A 16,426-nucleotide genomic window follows, 5' to 3' on the forward strand; every position below is an offset into this window, starting at 1 on the left:
AGAATCCCTACATTGCCACAAGGGAACAAAGTACAACCTCCCTTGAATTCTGTTGACCCTTATCTAACTCCAAGCAGTTGAAAAGATTCTTTTGCATAGGCATGATTAACAATAAATCAGTTCAATTGGACCGCTACATGTGGACCTGATTTTTAACACCTGTTAGGAGAAAATTCCAGAGGAGCTTGCTTTTCCTCTTAAGATCATCCTTGGTGTACTTCAGAGTTTGGTAGATGGATTATCTAGGTAAGGCATTTTTTCTAGTGACAAATTTAGATTAATTTTGGGGACAATAATTTATTTCATCGGTTTTATGAATGCTTTTAAATTTGTTAAATTCTCAGTTTTAAGAAACCATTGTGGTTTCACAACTGTGAACAACAGTTTCACAACTGTAACAACTGTGTACTTTTTTCCAAAGTAAGTCTAAATGTGCTAGGTAACTTGTTAATGTAAACAATGAAACTGGATGTTTAACAAATTGGATTCTGTAGCAGGCTACAATTTTTTTATCTAGAAGCTGAACCTCTGTACCTATGTATCAATATATTTATCTCTGCTTAGATAATTTTGCTGTTCGGTTTATCCCAGATTAGACTAGTCAATTCAGAGCTCATTTTGTAATATGCCAGAACAAAATAAGCATTAATAGAGTACGCAAAACCTCTTTTCAATAAAGCATTTGTGTTTATTAACTGAAGTATTGAATTTATCTGCTACAAATATTGAAGAACCACAATTTAAGCAGTCTAAATTTTTTAAAAAAACTTTATTCTTTATGTTCCAGTTTAACTCACAATGAAATTAAAGGATGTATTATTGTTTGAATTCATTTAGATTTCCTTTAATGCACAAAACTATAATTGAGAAAACAAAGGAAAAAATCCTCTAAAATTTTCTTATATTTTATACTACAGTCCTTGAATTATAACCACAATTCAGCCTCATATTTCCACTGCTAGAGTTGTTAAGTGAATTTTGTTCCATTTTACAACCTTTCTTACCATAACTGTTAAGTGAATTACTACAGTTGTTAAGTTTGTAACACAGTTAAGTGAATCTGGGCTTCCACATCGACTTTGCTTGTCAGAAGATTGCAAAAGGTGATCCCATGACCCTGAGACACTTCAACTGACATAAATACGAGCTAGTTGCCAAGTAGCCAAATTTTTATCACATGACCATGGCGATGCTACAACAGTTGTGTGAAAAATAGTCACAAGTCCTTCAAACAGTCACTAAATGAATGGTTGTAAGTCAAGGATTTCATGTAATCAAATTCAGCAATTTCATCATGAAATTAAAAACTGATGCATATGTACTTATAAGCTATGGACTGACATTAAGTGGCAGAAAATATTGGTACTGTGTTACACAATACAATCTTCCTTTCTTTTTCTAAATCTTCTAAATTTGCTCTTACTCCACAGCAGAAGTTATTGGCAGACAATGTGTAAGGAGTATCTATCAGCCTTCAAACCGATATCGTAACAAATGTATTGATTCCTGAGGCATGCAAAAAAAACCAACCATTATTTATATGTATGTATCTACTTTTCAATCTTAAAAAATAATATCAACAATAAATTGAAATAAACCATTAAAAATATTCTATACTCAATACATTTAAAAGTATTGTGTATAGAATATTTTAATGGTTTTATTGTAATTTATTGTGTATGGAATATTTTTAATGGTTTTTAAGGACTTTTTAAATTATTTATAGAATATATTTTTTTAAATTATTTTTAGGGAATTTTTATTTATTCATTGTTTGTAGAATATGTTTATTACAAGAAATGTTATTCTTTTTTGCAAATGGTTTATTTGTGATTTGTGATTATATGTTGCTTTTAAGTGTGCAGGTTGGTGTACAAAAGCAATTTACCATACAGTTAAACACTAACAATTAAGCATGAAACTAAAAAGGAATCCTTAGAATTATACATGCTTAAAGAAAATATTGAACCAGATTATAAAGCTAAGCAGTATCTTAATTTGATATCTGTATTATATTGTTACAAGTATAACTGATCATGGAGTCTAGTTCACAACAAAGATGCTTATATCAAGAATTCATTCTCTCTCTCTCTCTCTCTCTCTCTCTCTCTCTCTCTCTCTCTCTCTCTCCCCCCTCTCTCTCTCTCGTCACTGACAAATGAGCACCCTCTTCCCTAGATCTTAACTACTTTAACGGCAGATGAATATAACGGAGAAGTTGCTCCTTTAGATAGCCAGGTCTACAATTGCTTTATATTTCCCAGAAGTGCATGAATCCTGCTAGAAAACAGCAATGTCAATTCAGGTAAGATCTTGAACTAAATGAAATGGTTCTTGGGAGTAGTTAATATGCATTCTGATCAGCTTGTATTCAGGTCATATAAAGAGACATTTACAAAGGTCCTTTATTACAACAACCCACTAGGAAACACTAGCTGTCTACTGTGAGGCTTCCCACCTGCTCTAAACAGGGTGGAGAGGGGGAGGAAAGAGACTATACCCACGTTTCCGGGAGGGGGGAAAAACCTTCAAGCTTACATGTACTCTGAGAATTGTACACCCACACCCACACATTATATTAAAAAATTAGTCTTTCCCATGTTGAAGTCATACTGAATCATATGTATGATATGAATTGCAATACTGAATAGAGTCCATAGTTAAAATGTCACTTCTTCCAAAACTTTGCCAGCTGGTTTTAATCACACAAACTGTTGTCTGGCTCCTGCCAAACGATTGATCTCTGTTTGATCATAAGTTCATTTTTATCAAGAAGATTAATTCACTCGTTTAAATTTACAGCTGCTCTGAATAAATAATGCTTTATTAAGGAAAGGATGGACCTTTACAAAACAGCAAAGCTTGCTTGTATTACACAAGCAACAATGTTAAGTTTCCCTGAGGAGCTTTTTCTTTGGGGTGTGTGCATGTGCTAAGACAGAATTGATGAGACATGTGTTCCCATTGAAATGGGCACACATATTACGTGACAGGCACATTCCAAGCATTTCGAAGGCCAGAACAAGGCTCCTATTTATAGGATTCTTTCAATGAATGGACTTATGTTAAAACAGTGAGTTGTTTACAGCGATGTCAATAGACATGAACTGCGCTTGGTGACTGTTCTTTTTAAAGAAACTGAATTTCATAGTTTGAAAAATGTTCTGAAACCCAATATTTTATAAACTGCAAAGGCTTGTGCCATTGCATGTACCCACCACTTCCTATTATATAATAGACACAATATCTCACTGTAGTCCTGGCACAACCAGAATGGTATTTAGACTAAAGGGAACCAGGTGTTTATTTGCACACTATTATCAATTATACTCCAGGCTGAGATTCATTGCTTACGATATTCTTCCCATTCTGGTGGTGTCTGGTGGAGCATTCTGCTCCCATGTAGTGTTGGCTGGATACCATGGAAGTGAAAATCCCCCATATCCAGAAGGCACCTGATTGAGCAAGACTGTGGTAGGAATGAGAAGACAAATGAAGAAAGGTAATATTGATTGCTAGGACTGTAATAAAACTATCACAAGATTCCACTATCTTTTATGTTCAAAATCTTTGCAAATACGGTGATAAATCTTTACACATTCAGGGCAAAATATTTTCTGATAATATTTGATACAAATTCTACTATATTGAATATCTGGGCAGCTTTCAAATCAAATCAATCTATAAATAAGGAAGCCATATTGCTTTCATTTTCAAGGGATAGTTTCAATTGAAGTTTCATCAAAACAAAGTACAACACAACTCCTTTCAGAACAGTTATATGTCATTGCAGGGAACGCCATTCAGGTGTTTGGACTAAACAGTCACCAGTACACAGGATATGCTAACTCTACTTTACTTCTCCTAAATAGGACAAGGAACTTGAAGGTTTTGGGGAGATAATTGAGAAAGAATATACTCAAACCTAGTTTAATAAAATAAAAAACAAGGAATGGGAGTAGGGAAGCTTTTACAGTTGAATATGACTTGGAAAGAACTAATGAACATTTAGGGAGTTTTCTTGAACTCTAATAGGTGAGGTTCAGTTGCAGTGACCAAGAACCGATTTAAAACAGTTTATACTGATATGCTATGGTGGTTGCAGCACTACATATCCTAAGTTCAATAATTATTCCAAAAAATGAAGTTTTCTTCCTGGAGCTATCTTATAGAGCCACGGGGAAGCAATGGCTAGAATGTAGTATTGCAGGCTAATTCTGCCAACTACCAGCAGTTCGATCCTGACTGGCTCAAGGTTGACTCAGCCTTCCATTCTTCAGAGGTAGGTAAAATGAAGACAAGACCCAGATTGTTGAGGGCAATATGCTGACTCTGTAAACCACTTAGAAAGGACTTTAGAGCACCATGAAGAAATATATAAATATAAGTACTATTGCTACTGTGGAAAAAAATACATGGACAATTCATTCAGTGCAGAACAAGGCTGCATGAGTGAAGAACTATTTCAAGCACACTTGTTATGCAGAATAATTAAAAGCCAAACTCTGTGGTTGGAAAAAGGGCATTGGTACTTACCTGAGCTGCAGGCACTGTCTACCAGGGAAGATCTATGTGTGTTCCACCAAGACATAGTGGTCCTACAACTGGACCCCTCCTTCATACCCAAGGTGTGCTCTTGTTTCCATTGATCGCAAGAGCTGATATTGCCCAATTTCTGTCCGGACCCCTCTCATCCCTTGGAGAGAAAGTGGCACACCTTGGATGTGAGGAGGGCACTGAGAGTTCAGATGAACCCTGCCAACCAGAAAATCAGAGACCTTGTTCGTTTCCTTCCAGCCGGGGTCACTGGAAAACAAGGTAACCTCTACCACTATAGGCAGGTGGTTGCAAACATGTATTGCAACCGTGTACCAAGCATGAGGGCTGCAAACTCCGGGGGCTATTACGGCACATTCTACGTGAAGCGGGGCCACTTCAGCAGCCTGGGCCTTGCAGGCCTCCTTGACCGAGATCTGTAGGGCAGCCACATGGTATTCTCTCTCACCATTCGTGAGGAATTACAAATTGGACTCCTTCGCTTTGATGAAGGCAGCATTCAGTTGCAGGCGGTTCACAGGGTAGGAGAAACATCTCACCAGGCATAGGGTTGAGCATAGACCTAGATTGATATATACAGCAGGTGTGAACCCTCCCTAGGGACGTGTGGGCTTTGGTACCTCCCATCCTGGATACTCCTCCCCTCACTATGGCGAAAGGGCATTGGTACTTACCTGATACACCTATTCTCATAGTGGGGGAGGAGTATCCAGCCCCTCCCTGAGTTATAATGTATTGGAACTGTTATGTTTTGGTTATATATCTGGATTGTTAAAGAAATAAATGAGCAAATAAAGGTTTGAAACTACATCAATTTCTAGAGTGGATGACACATTGAGTCTGATAGAGTTCTTTGTCGAAACTGGGTATTACCTGGTGACTAGGGCGTGGTCTAAAGAGCTTATCGGACTCAGTCCAATCAACGAGGACAAAGTTAACCCATCCTGGATACTCCTCCCCTCACTATGGAGAACTCAAACAAATCCCTAGACATCACTGTTGATTTTTTATTACCATTAGATTAGGAATTCCCAAAAAGGAAAGTGAAAGCCAACCCAAATAAAGCAATCATATAAAAAGAAAGTAGATAAACTATTGAGATGTTCCTGGCCACACATGAAGCTGGCACAGCTTTTCAGAGCAAAGTAAGACTGGAACTCGAAAAGAAAGCTATCTTCTCCCACAAAACCTGATTTTAGAAGATTTTCTAGCCCTACTCTTGGGAGTCAATAGAAAGGAAATACTGGCTTCAAAAATACTTTGCCTCCACTATAGAAAAAAATGTTGATCTTCTGAAATGTTTCTTGGGAAGAATTGAGGAAAAAATCCTCTCCAGTTGACTGTGAGAATCCTTATGAAACCTAAAACAAACTGATTATTAATGTTGGATGTCAAACATCAAGTTTGTTTATGCAAATATGAAAAAACAACCGCAAGCAATCTTGTAACTAGATGGAATTCTGAACAGCTGCCGGTTTTTTTTTTGCATTAATTAGACATGCAATTCTAGGTAAAAGAAATAAAAGGCTTAATTTAGTAAATGTAATTCAGTTTCAGACATTACTTTAAAGAAGATAAATCCAGTAATAATCTATAGTTCAGTATGTTGATGTGTAGCAAATGTTCCAGAAGATAAGCTCTCAATAGCTTTATTGTGTACAAGGAATCTAATGCCAGCATGGTGTTAGCAGATTCTTCTTCTAAATAATTTCCTCAAAAAATATCAGAAAAAGTAACTGTGATTATTAGATGTTAAATTCTTACTTTTTCATAGTATTTTAATCCAGAGTTCAATAGAATTAATAAAAATTTTGTCTTAGAGAAATTTACATCCAGTTAAATATATACAAGATTGCCCTATAAAAATGCAGTTGACATTATGAATTCAAAAGCTAACAAGTTTTTAAGTTCTATAGTGTTTACTTGCTGACAGTTGCCTAAAGAACAAAATACTTTGCAATGTTCAAATGTTTTTCTACTTTCTGTCATTCATAGAATTTTAAGAATTTTGATTGTTTTGTTTCTTTTAAAATCCAAATATTACAAACAAAGGACAGGGACATTAACATTACTATTAATATTATAGATTTTGGATCTTATTGCATTTGAAAAAAAACATATAGGCAAATACAAATGTCATTTTGTATACAAAATCCCTCTCTGATATTTTGCCAGATTCCCCTAATCACTTTCTAATGTGGCTAAAATAGAGAATTCAAACTGGAGGACATATAAACTCTCACCTAGTTATGAATAGTTGTAATACCACTGATTTGATTTAGTAGTTTCCATCCAATGATGCTCTCAAACAAACCTTGTATTTTTATCCATACATACAGTAAACGAGCTCTCATTGGAAATAAGTGAATCACTTATAATTATAATTAGGGGAGTCTCCACTCACTAATATGCTAGCAGTCTAGTCCACAATGAAAAAGAGATGCTATGAGCACATAACCTTTTACTGTGAAGTCAAGATATTGTGATAGTTACAAAAGCGAAAATAAAACTAATTAAAATAATGGTTTTTTTTCCACACTTATATTGTTATGGTTCCACATACAGCTTAAATATTGCATTGATTTCCCCAAAAGAATATGAACATTTTATCTCTTACAATGAAAATGTCTTTAAAACATATTCCTATTGTAACATTTCAATTTATATTATAGAGGTTACTCAAGACAGTGCCATGCCTGCCTTACCCAGGTAAGATAAAGATCTGGGGCTGAAGGAGTTAATTTCTAATTATCTGTAAACTAACATTCTTCAGGTGAAATGATTGCAAAAGCAGAAATAAGATATTCTTATAAAATCAAAACGTTCATCATTATGTGATCCATAGAACTTGCTTCATTCAGCTGAAACTCTTAAGATAACTCTCATTTTTTGTCTTTTATATGCTACAAATTCTATACAATATTTCTTGGATCCATTGATCAATCAGAAAACAGCTACATGATTATAGGAAAAGACACCAAGAAGTCGAATTTCAGACAACGTTCTTAGCATCTTTAGTATCAACAGCCATCTTTTATCAAAGGATGCTGAAAGGTAGTATGTTAATAGGGAGAAGGCCTAAAAGTCCTTGTATGAGAAAGTATGTATGCTTTTGTGAAATGCAAAACTCAAGTTACATAAACAAACAACTGAGCAGCACAGAAAATAGGAAGAAGTATCAACATTAGCACCAATGCTGATCTTCACAACTCTTTTCTCTTTAGATAACTGTAGATAATATTAATTTGTCAACTACAGGTAACCCACAACTTATGTCCACAATTAGGACCACGATTTCCAATGCTAAGCAAGATGGCTGTTAAGAGAGTCATGCCCAATATTATGACCTTTTTGCTATGGTTGTTAAGCTGCAGTTTAAGTGAGTCATGAAGTCATTAAGTGCACTTGGCTTCTCCCATTGACTTCGCTTGCTGGAAGCCAGCTGGGAAGATTGCAAATGGCAACCACATGGATGGGAATGGGAATGCTGCAGCCCTCATAAAATACATGCCAGTTGCCAAGTGCCCAAATATTGATCACGTGATCATAGGGATGCTGCAATGGTTGTAAGATCGAGGACCAGCTGCAAGTCACTGTAATACCAAACCATCACTAAACAAATGATTTTAAGCCGAGGAGTACCTATATATTAATTGTAACCAGTTTTTTGTGTGCTAAGTCATAATTTACAGCCAAGGGTTTTGCAGTATCAAGGAATAAGTTTATAATTTCTAGCAATGGCTAATATAAACTTTATTTACGAATAAAATGAAGGTAGTGTGAACTAGGGAAGTTCACACTAAAAAACAACAACCACTCTTTTCTTCTTCTCTGAACAGTATTATTGAATACTCATTTCAGGGTATTGCCAACCATTAAGTGTGGGCAGGATCTTGCCATTCTAATGTATTCTGATAACATGGCATTTTTTACATCATCATGGTTCTAGAATAACAAATACAAATATTATACATGTCATCAACACAAATTCTTATGCCATGTTTCAATAGTGAGACCTGGATAACCACACCGATTGCAGGAAATGTTAAAAAGATAACACGTTTGTCACACAACTAGCAACATTTCCCGCTACTTATAGCAAAACAGAAAATACAGCCGTTGCAGACTTTGAGGTTTTTCCTATCTATCATAAAGACCATTTTGTCTGCAACTGTTTTCCTGTTACTACCAAAAACTGCATTTCTCAACATACTACAGCTCCCACTCAAACATATGCAATTCAAGACTGATTTACTAGCTATCAAAGTACTTTTTCACGTTGCAGAATTTCTGCTATTTTAAAAACTTTGCAGGAACTGCCTTTATGCTTTTATTAGCAGGTTAGATATATTACTAAATTGCATTCAATGTTAGCTTTACATGCAGGGGAAGCCATGAATGCACATCTGCCTATGGGGAGACAAAGTGCTTGGGTTTTGGAGAGGATCCAACAATTCTGATACCAAGTAATTTAACTGCTCATTTCTATGGCTGAAACATCAGTTCAGAAGTCACAGCTGTTGCTTCATCACATCCCAGACTTCACGGGCAGCTGTCAGGTCCCATAAATTCATATCTTGTTTTTAGCAGGAGTATTTGAGAAATTCCATACACTATGAATTTATTTTTAATTTTAGGAACTTAAGAGTATGTGAACTGATGGGGATGATTAAACTACCTTCCCCAGAAAGTTAATGTACCATTTCAAATCTTATCTGATCTAGAGACTGCTAGAAATTTAAATTTGATTGAAGAAAAAAATCGCAGAGCAAAAAAAGATAAATATATCTGTGCATAAATGTTTGTAATACATCGGTGTTTCATAAATACAGTATGCATAATTACTATATATAATTTAATGAATTTTTACATGAATGGATTTGTAAGGACTCGCAGGAGAGCAATGCTATTTGACTGATAACCTTTCAATGCAGGCTGCTTAGTAGGCTTTTTAAATGCCTCAGTGAGCTCATTGAGGAAGGAAAAAGCCATTTGCTTTTCTTCCTCCAGAGCTCATTGTATTTCCATTCTGACTGCCAGTGTGAAAATCAAAGCCAGAGGAATGATGAGGCACTGTGTCCTTCTACCACAAGCTTACTCACTCATCGAAGGACACATGTACTCACCACACGCGAATCCTTGGTTGATTATTGCTTTGAGGGAAATTGTCAAATCTGAGCTGAACAATTTTCAATGTATTTGGTTGAAATAGGAAAGAACACTGGAAAGATAAATGTATTCAGACTTAATCTGAACTGAAGTTAAGTAGTTCTTATCTAAGAATTAGAATTTTGCAGAATTATTATAATGTGTAGAGTTAACAGATATAATGTGTAGAGTTAACAGAAAAGTAACAGAAGTTAACAGAAGATGAGAAGAAGACCTGGAAGTCTATTTCTCCATGTCTTAAAAGAGTGGAAAGAAAATAAATTAACACAGACAAAAATTATTAGTTAATCCAGAGTGGCTAGCTGAAATCAATTTCAAAAACTTTTCCTCAACAGCATTCATGTTTATATATTACATTTGTGATATGTGGATTTAAACATAAACACATATGCACACATACATATCTCCCTCCCTACCAACAGAGAAAAATCATCAAATAAATAAATAAAATAAAAGCAGGGACCAAGCAATAACAATAACAAACAATTTAGTAGCATCTGATTAAGTGTAATATGTAAAGTAATGTGCCACTTTGTAATATCTATTAGTTCCCTCATTTGCAAAGGCCAATTATTCTCTCAGAACAAATCAAGCAAATTCATCTATCCATTCATTTATCCCCCCTCCCTCATTTTTTATTTTATTTGGCCATTTATATCCTGCATTTTATTATTTCTACAAACAACTCAAGATGGCAAACATATCTTACACACATTCCTCTACCTAATTTTCCTAGAACCACCACCCTGTGAGGTGAGTTGGATGAGAGAGAGTGACTGGCCCAAGGTTACCCAGTTGGCTTTTATGGCTAAGACAAGGCTTGAACCCAAGAGTTCCTTGCTTTCTAGCCTGGTGTCTTAACCACTAGACCAGGGGTGTCAAACTTGCTTTGCCATGGCGGTGTCACTTGATGTATTGGGACTTTTCCTCCCTTTGCTGAACCGGATGTGGGCGTGGCCAGCATATGACACATCCAGCCCGCGGGCTGCAAGTTTGATAGCCCTGCACTAGACCTTCATTTTTGCATAAACAGCAAAAGAGAAGAAAGAGGATGGAAATACAAAGTGGACAGAAAACATCACAGGGCAAAAAATAAACCTGTGTAAGTTTCCAAAAAGAACCAAAACTCAGTAAGAAGGGAGATGGGTATTTAGGCTAATCTTCTATTTTTCAGCAGTCGGGATTGTCTTATTGTAGACAAAATACTTAAATATTAAACCTACTGCAGGATCTATTGTAAATTCCCCTTGCCTTTGTTTCCAGCAGTTCCTTCTATTCTTATCATAAATGCGGGCTCTCTCTCTCTCTCCCTCCCCCCCTCTCTCTTTCAATTAATAGGCAATTATTCAGGGGAGGATGATCTCCTACTCATGAAAACCAATTCTTAACTGTACTTAGTGAAACAGAAAGTTCTACCTAGAGAAAATGGCTATGGAGCAAAATACAGATGTTAATAGTCTGTTAAAGGAAAGATTACGCTGAACTATTATAGTTCAGCATAATCTTTATAATGAAACAACTGAGCCACTTTATTTTACTAAATTTAAAAATCAAATTCACTTTACAAGTGTTTTAAAGTTTATTCAAATAAGCCAAGATAAGTTTGCTTATTGGTATATTTATTTGCACTTGAAGAAAAGCCTTCTGCATCCTATATCCCATGATTATGAGACAATGCATTTTAAACATCAGCTTTTTTCCTACTTGATTTTGTTGTTAGAACTTAGAACCTTGGCAAAGTAATTCAGAACAGAGGTCTAAGAAAAGCACCCAAAAAACAAAATTTGAAAAAGGATTGCTTCACAAATTTTTAGTTAACCATAGTGAACTTCAATCCCACTCACATTAATTTTACAGTATATAAGAACGGTGTAAATTACTTCTATGTAAACATTGTATGTAATATATAAAATTCATTCCAAAAAGCACATTTTGATCTTGCCAAAAGAAAAAGTTTACTGAATCTTCAATTCAGCAGCATCAGTACAGTGCCACAAGGTGCAAAAATAACAAAAAACATAAGGTTGTCATGGTGCAAATCTCATTCTCATATAGTTGTATTCCCACATCAAACACAACTATGTAAACTGCAATCTTTGTGTCATAACAACATGATGCATATCTTCTCACTGGTTTTCCTTACAATCTTAATTAATGTAACTTTTATGGAAAAACAAAAATTTTCTATTTGAGCTTTAGTAAATTTTATTTTGAATTTTTAATAGTGTTTCTTCCTTCCAAATAGGGGATATTTTGTTTTCCACTGTACTGTATAATGCAAAGAGTATTGGTCCAATAAACCAAGATAAATGTCAACCTATTTCAGTAAGAAGTAGTAGAGTCCCTATCTTGTCCTCATAACGCACCTTGGGTGTGAAGACTATCCTAAAAACCTTAAATTTTTAAGCAGAAATATTGCTGTGCTGGCACATACATCTCCCACAAACAATAATTTATTGCATCAACTAAGCCCATGATGGCAAACCTATGGCATGCATGCCAGAGGTGGCATGCAGAGCCCTCACTGTGGGATTGCGGGCCGTCCACCTGGTCTTTGGGTTTCTGGCGCACATACCAGCTAGTATTTGCACATACCGGAGCACTGGAAACCCAAAGACCAGGTGCCCGGTGCCGCACACGCATGCATGTGTTGTGGTTTGGGCACTCAATGCCGAAAAGGTTCACCATCACTGAACTAAGCCATCTCTACCATTGCATGCCTGCGTATCATCAAAGAGGCAAAAGATGTTGTTGTATTATGACATTACAAAGAACACGTTAACATGTTTTTATGCAAAAGCAATAAAAGGGGATCATATGCGCCTCCTGAATTAAAAATGAGGATGTTGAGATTTTATTCGTTCTTATTGAACTTGATTTGCAAATTACAGGAACAACAAGAGTTGTGTTTGTGGGATCTAATGTTGGAACTACTGCTAGTGCCTATCTTGTTAATTTCATCTCTTCAAAAAAGATCCAAAAAGATTCAATCAGAAGTGGAATTCATTCCATTTTACTCCAGATATAAACTTAAATTTGACTTATGCCAATTACCTCTCAATGTTTCTAAATGTTTAGTCAAACTCTAATTTAAACTGCTGAGTAAGGTCCTGTTTCACCATTATATCATCTTTGGCTCCCTTGATCACTTTCTACCCAAGATCTTGGATGCTATCCCAAATTCACTCTGCTTTGCTTGACTGATGGCAAAATGACACTGTGTATGCCTCTGCAGTATTACTGCTAGCCAGCTATTCCTAATGGGTGGGTTAACTATGTACTTGCCTGCTTGGCAATTCCATTCCTGGTTTTGCATGTTACCGGAGCACTCCATCTCCACTGAATTTATTCTGTTCCCAATTACTGCCACGTGAACATTTGCATTAAACATCTTTTGCTCCTTAGCTCTGATCCTTCCTCTTCCTTTCCGTTCTATACTAGATAAGGGAATGAAAAAATAGTAGTTTGATAGATAAGTATTTTATTTTCAGGGATGCCACTTGATCAATGACAGATAGAACCACTCTTCTCTCCAGGTCCACCTCTATGCATCTCTCTTTCCACTTTTTACATTTTCCCCATTGGTTAGCTAGCTAACTGGCTTGCAGCCCAACAGCAGATGTCACACACAAAAATGCTGTGTTGGCTCATTCAGTTTATATAATTTCATCAAAACAGGACTGACTCCACCACTTTTGGATTTGTGCAACCAATGTGAACAACATGAGCAAATAAAGCATGAATATTCACATTAAACAAGTAGAAGCATACAGTGTGTGTGTGTGTGTGTGTGTGTGTGTATTTATTTTATTGGTTGATTGAATTACCAAATCCTTCAAGATGCTTGGTGGCTTTCAAGAATAATAAATACATAATGAAAAATCGCAGTTGTTGTGTTAATAATGCCAAAGAAACCCATCTACCTCCAACTATGTCAAAATATATACGTGGTAAAATGAAATATTAACATACTAGCGACAAAATTCCCCTTAGAAAACATAAGATTTTTTCAAGTTTCTGAAAAGCCATTACCAAGGAAATCTAGGTCAATGTTGTTCCACAGCACTAGTGCTACATCTAAAAAAACTAGTGTGCCACTAATGTTGTTGAGCTGGAAAGCAAGGGTTTTTTCCCCTCATCATTTCTCACTTTGTGAAATAGGAACCACAAACAGTTTATCCTGGGTGGTTCATCTTGAGTGAGTCAACTTCTGGTTGGAACACATTATCAAGCAATATAGGGCATTATAAGTTTAAAACGTGCAGTACCATACACTCAATAAAGGGCCTACTCAAAGTTGTGAGCTCAGGCCAATGAATTGGATGCTATCTTTTGAATTGAATGCACTTTCCAGATGGTCTTCAAAGACAGCCCCCTATAAGCGCATTATGAAATTCAATCAAGAGGTGCTAAGGGTATAAGTTATTGTAGACAGGTGCTTCAACTCTAGGTAGGCCACTATAAGCAAGGCAAAGGCCCTACACACCATGGCCTCCACTTGCACATCTAGTAGGAAGCATGACTCTAGGGTAGTGATGGCTAACCTTTCTGGTGCTAAGTGCCCAAAGTGCGCATGAATGCACACATGCGTGCCCCAATCCCCAAAATGCAATGCGAGCGCTCCCTGCATATGTGCCCCCCCTGTGCATGTGCCCTGCTGCCCCCCATTTTGGCTTCTAGGTTAGTGCAGGAGGCTTTTCGGGCCCAAAACAGGATGTTGGGCAGCCTCATGATCTCCACAGCTTCTCCCCCCCCCCCCAGAGTGCCCTAGCTTTCTCCTCCATTCCTGCCACAGAGAGGCACCTGCGGAGGGTGGAACCTGCAGAGACCAAGGAAGGCACAGGCGGTAGGAATGGAGGAGAAAGCTAGGGCGCACTGGGGAGGAGAAAAGTAGGGCATGCTATGGGGAAAACTGTGGAGATCAGGGAAGGGCCCATCCCCACGCATGCGTGGCAAACACCCAAAGACCAGCTGGCCGGCGAGAGCTACACACGCATGCATGGTGGAGCTGGGCTGGGGCGGAGGCTGGTATACCCATAGAGAAGGCTATGCGTGCCACCTGTGGCACAAGTGCCATAGGTTCACCATCACAGCTCTAGAGAAACCTCTAAGGACAGTGCTCCCTTATTGAGAGACAACTCTAACATTGGCAGATAATTGTAAACCACAACTCCATCTTGTTTGGGTCAGACCCAACATCCTGACGTCAAAACAAGACTTTGAAAGCACTTCCGGCTGGGCCAGAGGTGACAATAGAAAGCTGAATATCATCAGTGCATTTATGGCATCATTCCCAAATGTCCTGATCTTTGTCAATAATCTTCATGTAAATGCTAAACAGCAGGAGGTGACACAGTAACATCCCTGTGGCAGCTCACACTTGAGTGACCCCTGGACCAAATTCTCTTCCTTCAGCATCATTGGCTGGAACCATCAACTGAGAAAGAAGCAGTAGATCAGTTCCTCCATTAAATACTAGCATTGCATGTTAGATCATTAATACAATTAACGAATTATAGTCAAATGACATATTTAGCTAACAAGGTAATGATAGGAATTTCATAAGATGATTTTGATGGCTTTCTTATGACTAAGTGTCTCTTCCAAACTTGTTGAAGACACAAGCACATCATTTTCAATAAGAACTAACAAGAATTTGAAAGCAGGAAGATTGGCTTTATTCCAGCTAGTGTTAACTGAAAACGGTGGCATCTCTAAGTTTAGATGACATGCTAAACCATAATAAATACACAAACCATGGCTGATGAGCCACATATCTCTTATAAGCTCTTTTATTCAGTTTCATTGATTGTAGGGTGTTTGTTACATCAAGTTTCATTTCAACTCAGTAAAAATAATACCAACAGAAAACTCTTTCCCATACTTTTAAAAAAATCAAAGAAGGGAAATGCTATTCTTGCAAATCTATAAGCATACTACAAATGTAATATGTCTGAAATATTATTTATCTCACACAAATAAATATGGGGATGTGTTAATAAAATGTGATAGTTTCTGGGTCACATTTTACCTATGAAAAAAAATGCAACACATATTTATATTTATTATCAACACAATTAATAAAATTATACATTATACATGTACAATAATACAGTTCTCTGACATGACTGTTGTCACATACCATAATGGCTGTGTTGTTCTATGCCGTCCCCTGATACCAATGCCATCACATACACAGCCTGGCCCTAATACTATCACATACACACTCCTACAGGAAGGCAGCAGATAGCAGAGACCTGCAGAGGTACAAGATGGGTAAAGAAAGTGGTAAGCAAAATGGTTGAGCTGTTGTTGGCTGCACAAAAAAACTCAGTGGCCTTGTGTTCACAAATCTGGCTTAGAATTTTTCCAGATGAAAGTATTTCTAGTAGCATTCCCAGGAGAAAATATTTCCCAGAAACATTTTCCCCCACAAAATTGATTTAATTCACTGAGTCATAGAAAGTGCTCCTATTAGAATAGTAATCAGTTTAGATCAGAGGTGTCAAACTCACGTCGTCACGGTGTTGTCACGTGATGCATCGGGACTTTTCCCACCCTTCACTAAACTGGGCGGGGCCAGCACATGACACATCCAGGCCACAGGTCAGTAGTTTGAAAGCCCTGGTTTAGATGAACAAGTTAAGAAACCCATTCCAAAGAGTGATCTTCTATCAGACCTGCTTTTTCAAAGTTGAGA

General features: G+C 36.9%; 1 protein-coding gene across 8 annotated transcripts in view; it reads right to left on the reverse strand.

Moving 5' to 3' along the window:
* FYN (FYN proto-oncogene, Src family tyrosine kinase) overlaps nucleotides 1-16,426 on the reverse strand; it is a 132,764-nt gene that overhangs the window by 78,094 nt on the left and 38,244 nt on the right. For 2 of the 8 annotated variants that reach the window (XM_081941488.1, XM_081941493.1), the window contains exon 1: nucleotides 3,355-3,507. The exons of the other annotated variants lie outside the window; for them this stretch is intronic. The gene's annotated coding sequence lies outside the window, so the exon portion shown is untranslated. Of the gene's footprint in view, nucleotides 1-3,354; nucleotides 3,508-16,426 lie in introns of those variants that run through there. 8 annotated transcript variants of the gene reach the window in all.

This window comes from Natrix helvetica (assembly GCF_964273705.1).
Source record: "Natrix helvetica genome assembly, chromosome: 2".
Lineage (NCBI taxonomy): Eukaryota > Metazoa > Chordata > Lepidosauria > Squamata > Natricidae > Natrix > Natrix helvetica.